This window comes from Sus scrofa, chromosome 2 (assembly GCF_000003025.6).
Source record: "Sus scrofa isolate TJ Tabasco breed Duroc chromosome 2, Sscrofa11.1, whole genome shotgun sequence".
NCBI lineage: Eukaryota > Metazoa > Chordata > Mammalia > Artiodactyla > Suidae > Sus > Sus scrofa.
This window is the reverse complement of record NC_010444.4, coordinates 67792007-67799986: the sequence shown is the minus strand read 5'-3', so window position 1 is coordinate 67799986 and position 7980 is coordinate 67792007. Positions and strand designations below refer to the sequence as shown.

At 38.5% G+C, this 7980-nt stretch overlaps 1 pseudogene; it reads left to right on the top strand.

The window, feature by feature from the left end:
- LOC110259643 lies at positions 361–3434 on the top strand (annotated as a pseudogene).

The window sequence follows — 7980 nt, the reverse complement described above, 5'->3', positions numbered from 1 at the left end:
CATGATTAGCATCATTCTTCAAGCGCCATCTAGTTTCTTTGATTCACTATGGTCTGTATACATGCATATCTGACAAGCCTCCAACAGTAAATATAGTGATCAGCCAGAACTAAAAACCAGTGATCTAAGCAATATTAAGGATTTTTCCAACTTTTACTGTCCTCTAAGGTTGTATTAATTATGATAATTTCATAGTATAGAAACTACCCAGATATAGTTATATTATTTATATTCAATGTCTTTTCAATTAAACCATAGAGCAACATGCCAAAATAATGAAATTGAATTACCTTCAGGTAGCAGAATAGAATTGCAGTCCCTTTATTTGGAGGGATTGATGTAAAAATCTATTAGCTAAACATGAGAAGCCTGGGTCTTAGGCAGGCTGTTAGACCTCCCCTGGTGTTAAACCCCTCAACTGTAAGTAAGAGGGTTTATCATCAGGAAAACAAGACTACCAGGTATATGAAGATGTATTCAACATTGCTAATATCAGGAACACTGGACAAAACCTCAATCAAATATCACCTCATATCTATTGTGATGGCTATTAACAAAAATCCAAACAACAGCAAGTGTTGCTGAGGATGTGGAGAAAAGGGAACCTTAGTACTTGGTTGGTGGAAGTGAATATTGGTACAGCCATTATGGAAAAGAGAATGGAGGTTCCTCAAAAATTAAAAACCATTATTAATTGAGGAGTTCCCATCATGGCTCAGCATAAACAAATATGACTAGCATCCATGAAGATGCATATTTGATCCCTGGCTTCTCTCAGTGGGTTAAGGATCTGGTGTTGCTGTGAGCTGTGTGTGGGTCACAGATGCAGCTCAGATCTGGCTTTGCTGTGTCCTTGGTGCAGGCCAGAGGCTACAGCTCTGATTTGAGCCCTAGCCTGGGAACCTCCATATACTGTGGGTGTGGCCCTAAAAAGCAAAAATAAAAAAGCAAAAAACAAAAAACAAAAACATTGCTATTGATTGGAATAGAGCTACTCTATCATCCAGCAATATCACTGCAGGGAAAATGTCCAAAGGAAAAGAAATCAGTACCTCAAAGAGATATCTGTACTCCTAAGTTCATTGTAATTTTTCACAATAGTAAGAATATGCAAAAAACTGATCTACAGACCCAGGAATGGATAAAGAAAATGTGCTGTGTATACAGAGACAATAGAATGCTATTCAGCAGTAAAAAGAAGGAAATCCTGCCGTTTGTGACAATATGAATGTAACTGGAGGACATTATGCTTATTAAAATAGATCAGGCATGGAAAGAAAAATAATATGTGATTTTTCCTTAGGGGTGGAACCTAAGAAAATCCAATTAATAAAACCATCAATTAGAACTGTAGTTGTAAGGGGTAGGGTTGGGGGAAATGGAGAGTTGTTGGTCAAAGGGTATAGAATTTCTGTTATAAATGAATGAGTCCTGATTGTCTAGCATACAGCATGTGTCTTTGTGTGAGAAATTATCATATTATCTAATTTAAAGAAACTTCTTGTTGTATAACCCAAATATGCAATTTTGTCAATCATACCTTAATAAACTGGATAAAAGGAAAACCAGTGAACTAATGTTATCAGGCCACTTCAGAAGAGAGTACAAAAACTAGCATGGTCCCATGTGGGGGATGTTTTACTGAGATTGAATTGAGTTGCAACAAACAACTTCATCTAAAATAAAAAAACTCAGAGAGTGTTCCTTAAATGTCATTATTGTTTAATCATTGAGAGAAGCTCTGTTAACAATGTGATCTTCTTAGTCATCAAGGCTGTATGATTATGTGCACTTAATGAAATGATGCTGGTTGATTTTTTAATTCCAGCAGAGCTAGAGTTATGAAGAATATATTAAATGACATTTAAAACACAACCCTGATATTTGAACAATCATTAATTTCATGAAAGGGGGAAGACAGAAAATAAAAAAATGACTCAACTCCTGAAGATAACTATCACAAAAAATCTGATTACAAACATTCAAATTTAATTTAGAATGCAGTTTGCATAAATCCACATTTTACATAGTATTTGCAAATATTGTAAATAAAGGAAATATCTAGAATGTATTTGAAAAATAAGTTTTATTTAACTGTTGTAATTAGTTCAATGTGGAACTTTATTTTATTCTTAGAGGGGATAGTGCATTTCTTATTCTGTATTTTTTTCTAAATAAGTAGTCTATATTACCATGATCATGTATTTATATATTCCCTCTCTTCTGTTACTGTTTAGTAAAGTTTCTATAAAGTAAGTGTGTGTAGAAAAAGGCAAATAAATGAAAACCAGTAAGGAAACAATTCTAAGCAGATAGAAATTGTCACACTGAGAAATACTGCTACAGATCCTGGGGGGATATGAACTTAGAAATGAATTGCTTGAATCTGAAATATGAACAAAGTGCTGCATGCCCATCTACTAATTTCCCTAATGTTGACCCTCTTTTCTCTAAAAAAAGGTGTCCAAACTATATAGAAGTGGAAATCTAACAAGTGTCTCCAAATTCTTCCTTCTGGGACTCTCAGATGACCCAGAACTGCAGCCCTTCCTCTTTGTCCTGTTCCTGTCCATGTACCTGGTCACCATGCTGGGGAACCTGCTCATCATCCTGGCTGTCACCTCCGACTCCCACCTCCACACCCCCATGTACTTCTTCCTCTGCAACCTGTCCTTGACTGACATGGGTTTCATCTCCACCACTGTCCCCAAGATGATTGTGAACATCCACACTCACAGCACAGTCATCTCCTATACAGGCTGCTTAATTCAGATGTCTGTTTTTATAATTTTGGGGGCTATGGAATGTACACTTCTAACTGTGATGGCCTATGACAGGTTTGTGGCCATCTGTCACCCACTGCACTACCAGTCATCATGAACCCACCCCTATGTTGCTTCTTACTTTTGGTGTCTTTTTTGGTCAGCCTTTTGGACTCCCAGGTGCACAATTGGATTGTGATACAACTTCCCTGCTTCAAGGATGTGGAAATTTCTAATTTCTTCTGTGACCCTTCTCTACTCCTCAAGCTAGCCTGTTCTGACACTCTCACCCATAACTTAATCATGTATTTTGTTGGTGCCATTTTTGGTGGGATTCCAGTCTCAGGGATCTTTTTCTCTTACTATAAAATCATTTCCTCCATTCTGAGAATCCCCTCATCAGGTGGGAGGTATAAAGCCTTCTCCACTTGTGGCTCTCATCTGGCAGGTGTTTGTTTATTTTATGGAACAGGCTTTGGGGTGTATCTCAGCTCAGCTGTCTCACATTCTCCCAGAAAGGATGCAGTGGCCTCAGTGTTGTACACTGTGGTCACCCCCATGCTGAACCCCTTCATCTACAGCCTGAGGAACAGAGACATCCAAAGGGCCATGAGGAGGGTCCTCAGCAAATCAATCTATTCTTAATATTTGTGTCATCCATTTGGAGTGTAGATTGGAACATGTGGCAAAATGCAACATCTAGACCTGAAATTTTACATTCCCATCAACAGTGAAGGAAAATTTCCTTTTCTCTGTATATTCTCCAGCATTTGTTTTATATTGACTTGTTAATGTTGGACTTTTGACTAGTGTAAGGTGGTAGCTGATTAGACTTTTGATTTGCATTTCTCTAATAATTAGTGTTGTTGAGCACATTTTCTTGTGCCTGCTGGCCATCTGTATGTCTTCTTTGGAGAAATGTCTTTTCAGGTCTTCTGCCCATGTTTCAATTTGTTTGTAGGGGCTTTTTTGCTGTTGAATCTTATAAGTTGCTTGTGTATTTTAGAGATTAATCCCTTGTCAGTTGCATCATTAGAAACTATTTCTCCCATTCCACATGTTGTCTTTTTGTATTTTATATGGTTTCCTTTGCTATGCAAAACCTTGTCAGTTTGTTTAGGTCCCATTGGTTCATTTTTGCTTTGATTTCTGTTGCTTTTGGAGATTGTCCTAAGAAAACATTTGTAAGGTTGATGTCAGAGAATGTTTTGCCTATATTCTCTTCCAGGAGTTTGGTGGGGTCTTGTCTTATATTTAAGTCTTTCAGCTTTTTTGAGTTTATTTTGGTGCATGGTGTGAGAGTGTGTTCTAGTTTCATTGATTTGCATGTAGTTTTTCCATGTTTCCCAGCAATTCCTGCTGAATAGGCTATCTTTTCCCCATTTTGTGTTCTTGCCTCCTTTGTCAAAGATTAATTGACTATAGGTGTCTGGGTTTATTTCTAGGTTCCTTATTCTGTTCCATTGGTCTGTCTGTCTGTTTTGGTATCAGTACCACACTGTCTTGATGCCTGTGGCTTTTTAATATTGCCTAAAGTCTGGGAGAGTTATGCCTTCTGCTTGGCTTTTGTTCCTCAGGTTTGCTTTGGCAATTCTGGGTCTTTTATGGTTCCATATAAATTTTTGGATAGTTTGTTCTAGTTCTGGGAAATACATCATGGGTAATTTGATAGGGATTGCATTGAACCTATAGACTGCTTTGGGCAGCATGGCCATTTTTATGATATTAATTCTTCCAACCCAGAAGCATAGAATATCTTTCCATTTCTTTGAATCCTCTTAAATTTCCTTGATTAATGTTTTATAGTATTCAGCATATGAGTCTTTCACCTCTTTTGTTAGGTTTATTCCCAGTTGCTTAATTTTTGGGGGTGTGATTTTAAAAGGTATTGTGGTTTTTACACCTTTTCTAATATTTCATTGTTAGTATATAGAAATGCAACTGATTTCTGAATGTTCTCTGTGACCTACACCACAGCTCACAGCAATGCCAGATCCTTAACCCATTGAGCAAAGGCAGGGATCAAACCCGCAACCTCATGGTTTCTAGTTGGATTCCTAACCACTGCACCATGATGGGAGCTCCCTAAATATCTTTTAAATACACATTTACAATTCATCAAATTCTTATAAAATATATATATATAAATTTATCAACCAAATAAAATGATATATTCCCTTTTGTAATACTGCACATCAGTAAAATATTTCATGTAGTATGTACTTTACAAAGACCTAATCCCAGTGTTTTGGTAGACAAGTATATTTAGAGGTACCATAAACAGCATCATGTTTAAGCAGGCTTTTTTTTTCTTTGTCTTTTTAGGGCTGCACCTGAGGTATATGGAAGTCCTAGGCTAGGGCTTGAATAAAGGCTAGAGCTGTAGTTGCTGGCATGTCACAGCCACAGAAATGTGGGCTCTGAGCCACATCTGCAGTCTTCAGTGCAGCTCATGCCAAAACAGGACTGTTAACCCAGGAGCAAGGCCAGGGATTGACCCTGCAACCACATGAAAGTTTTTGGGTTCATTACTGCTGAGCCATGATGGAACTCCTAAATAAGCTTTTAAGAAAGTTGGTTATGGATAATGTAAATCAATATTGATGTTATGGAAACATTAAAGAAAGGAGATCCATCAACTTAATGACATTGTTTGCTTCAGGGAGACAAGGATGCAGAGAATTTGATGTTGAACCCAAGCTCTTGTAATGACATGCAGTGAGGTCAACAAACCAAAAGGACTGAATTTGAGGTGAGAAAGGTTTATTGCAGGGCAAAAAAAGGAGAATAACCAGTGACTCTAGCTCAAAATCATGAACTCCCCAGGGGGTTAAAGGAAATTTTTATAGGCAAAATTTAGGTGGTGGGGACTGCAAGGTGTGTGACCTCCCTCTGATTGGTTTGTGATGAGGAAACAATCATCAATCTTCTAGTCGAACCAGTCTGGGACTGGAACTCAGCCTGAAATTAGTATCCTCCATCTGCTGGGGGCCCTAGTTCTGTAGAAAACTCAGAGCCAGGTATCAGATTGTTATGTACTTCACCAAGTAGGAACCTGGCTCAGGCCACATTGCTGAACTACGTTTCTTTCTTTTTAATAAAAAAATGTATTAGAGGATAGTCGATTTATAGTGTTGTGTCAATTTCTGCTGTGCAGCATAGTGATTCAGTCACACTTATACATACATTCTTTTTTCTCATTATCCTCCATCATGGTCTATCCCAAGAGACTGGGTTTAGTTCCCTGTGCTATACAGTAGGATCTCATTGCTTATCCATTTAAATGTAATAGTTTACATCTACCAACCCCAAACTCCCCATCCAGCCCCTCCCTCCCTTTCCCCCATAGCAACCACAAGTCTTTTTTGTGATTCAAACAGTGACTGATTAGGGAAGTGAGGGCAAAAAGAAAGACACAGTATGACTCAGGGACCTTCTGCTTCTTTCTTGATGTCCTTATTCCCCTAATTAGTCACTGTCTTTGGATCTCAGGGACTGTCTAGGAGGCTGAAACATTTTCCCTACAAACAGGAAATGGAGGACACAGAAAGGCTTTTGTCCTTGGGAGGGTACCATAGGCTCCTCCTGGATTTCAGAATGGGATGGAGCTGAGGTGCCATAAAAGGCAAATTCTATCAGTATATTTCAAATCTGTATAAAATGTGAGATCTGAAGCAAATAGTGTTAAATGTTTAATTTAAAAAATAAGATTTGAAATGGATAAGCAATGGGGTTCTACAGCACAGGAACTCTGTCTAATTTCTCGGGTTTGAACATGATGGAAGATAGTATAAAAAAAGAATGTGCATATATGTATGACTGGGTCACTGTGCTGAACAGCAGAAATTGAAGGAACATTGTGGTTTTTTTTGTTTTTTTGGTTTTTGTCTTTTTGCCTTTTCTAGGCTGCCCCGTGGCATATGGAGATTCCCAGGCTAGGGTCTAATCAGACCTGTAGCCACTGGCCTACACCAGAACCAAGCAACGAGGGATCTGAGCCACATCTGTAACCTACACCACAGCTCACAGCAATGCTGGATCCTTAACCCACTGAACAAGGCCAGGGATTGAACCTGCAACCTCGTGGTTCCTAGTCAGATTCATTAACCACTGTGCCATGACAGGAACTCCATGAAAGAACATTCTAAATCAACTATAATAAAAAATTTTTTAAATAAAAAGTAATAAATTAAAATAGACTTAAAAAAATAGGAGGTGAGTATTGATAAGAGCAATAAATAATATTAATGGAGCATTTCTAAGTGTTGAGCAATATTTGAGAAGACATTTTTTTCTCAATCCCAGCTGCACATTTGGGTAACTAGGAAACTCATGTGTAGAGATCCAGATATTGGTTCTAGGCTGAGGCTGGGGTATTTGTGTATTTTAAATAAGCACATGTAGGAGTTCCTGCTTTGGCACAATGAGAACAGTGTTGTCTCTGGAATGATGGATGCAAGTCTGATCCCTGGCTGGAAGGTGGGTTAAGGATGTGGTGTTGTTGCCGCAGTTATGGTATAAGTGACAACCGTGGCTTGGATTTGATGCCTGGCCTGTGAACACCATAAGCCACAGGGTGGCCAAAAAAGAAAAAAAAAGCATATGTAAATTGACAAGACTGCTCATCAACTCAGGTCCCAAAGCAGCTGTGCTGCAGATTTAAGAAAGAAGAGACAAAGAAATAGAGTGAGGATCAGGGGGCTACTGCCTTCGAGAGCAATAGCAACCCTCTGAGCCAAGTCAAGATTTGCTATTTTCTACTTCCTTCTATATACAGAATCACATGTGTCATTTACAATGTTACTGATCAAGGCTACAGATATGCAAGGCACAGACCCTTTGTATTCATAGATGCTATAAAAGATTAACCCTCCAGAGAAAGATTATATTGTTTATGCTTTAGGCTATTACACCCTTTCCTTCAACTCCCTTAGGGTTCTGGTCATGAGAACAAGAATGTCAATGGCTTTCCATCAGCCACATCTGGAGTATTTGGCAACTTGTTTTCAAGGCCACTTGTAGATGTACATTTCCTGTCTCACTCCCTTTCCCCCAGGGGTCTAGGAAAGCCATGATTAGCATCATTCTTCAAGCGCCATCTAGTTTCTTTGATTCACTATGGTCTGTGTACATGCATATCTGGCAAACCTCCAACAGTAAATATAGTGATCAGCCAGAACTAAAAACCAGTGGTCTAAGCAATATTAAGGATTTTTCA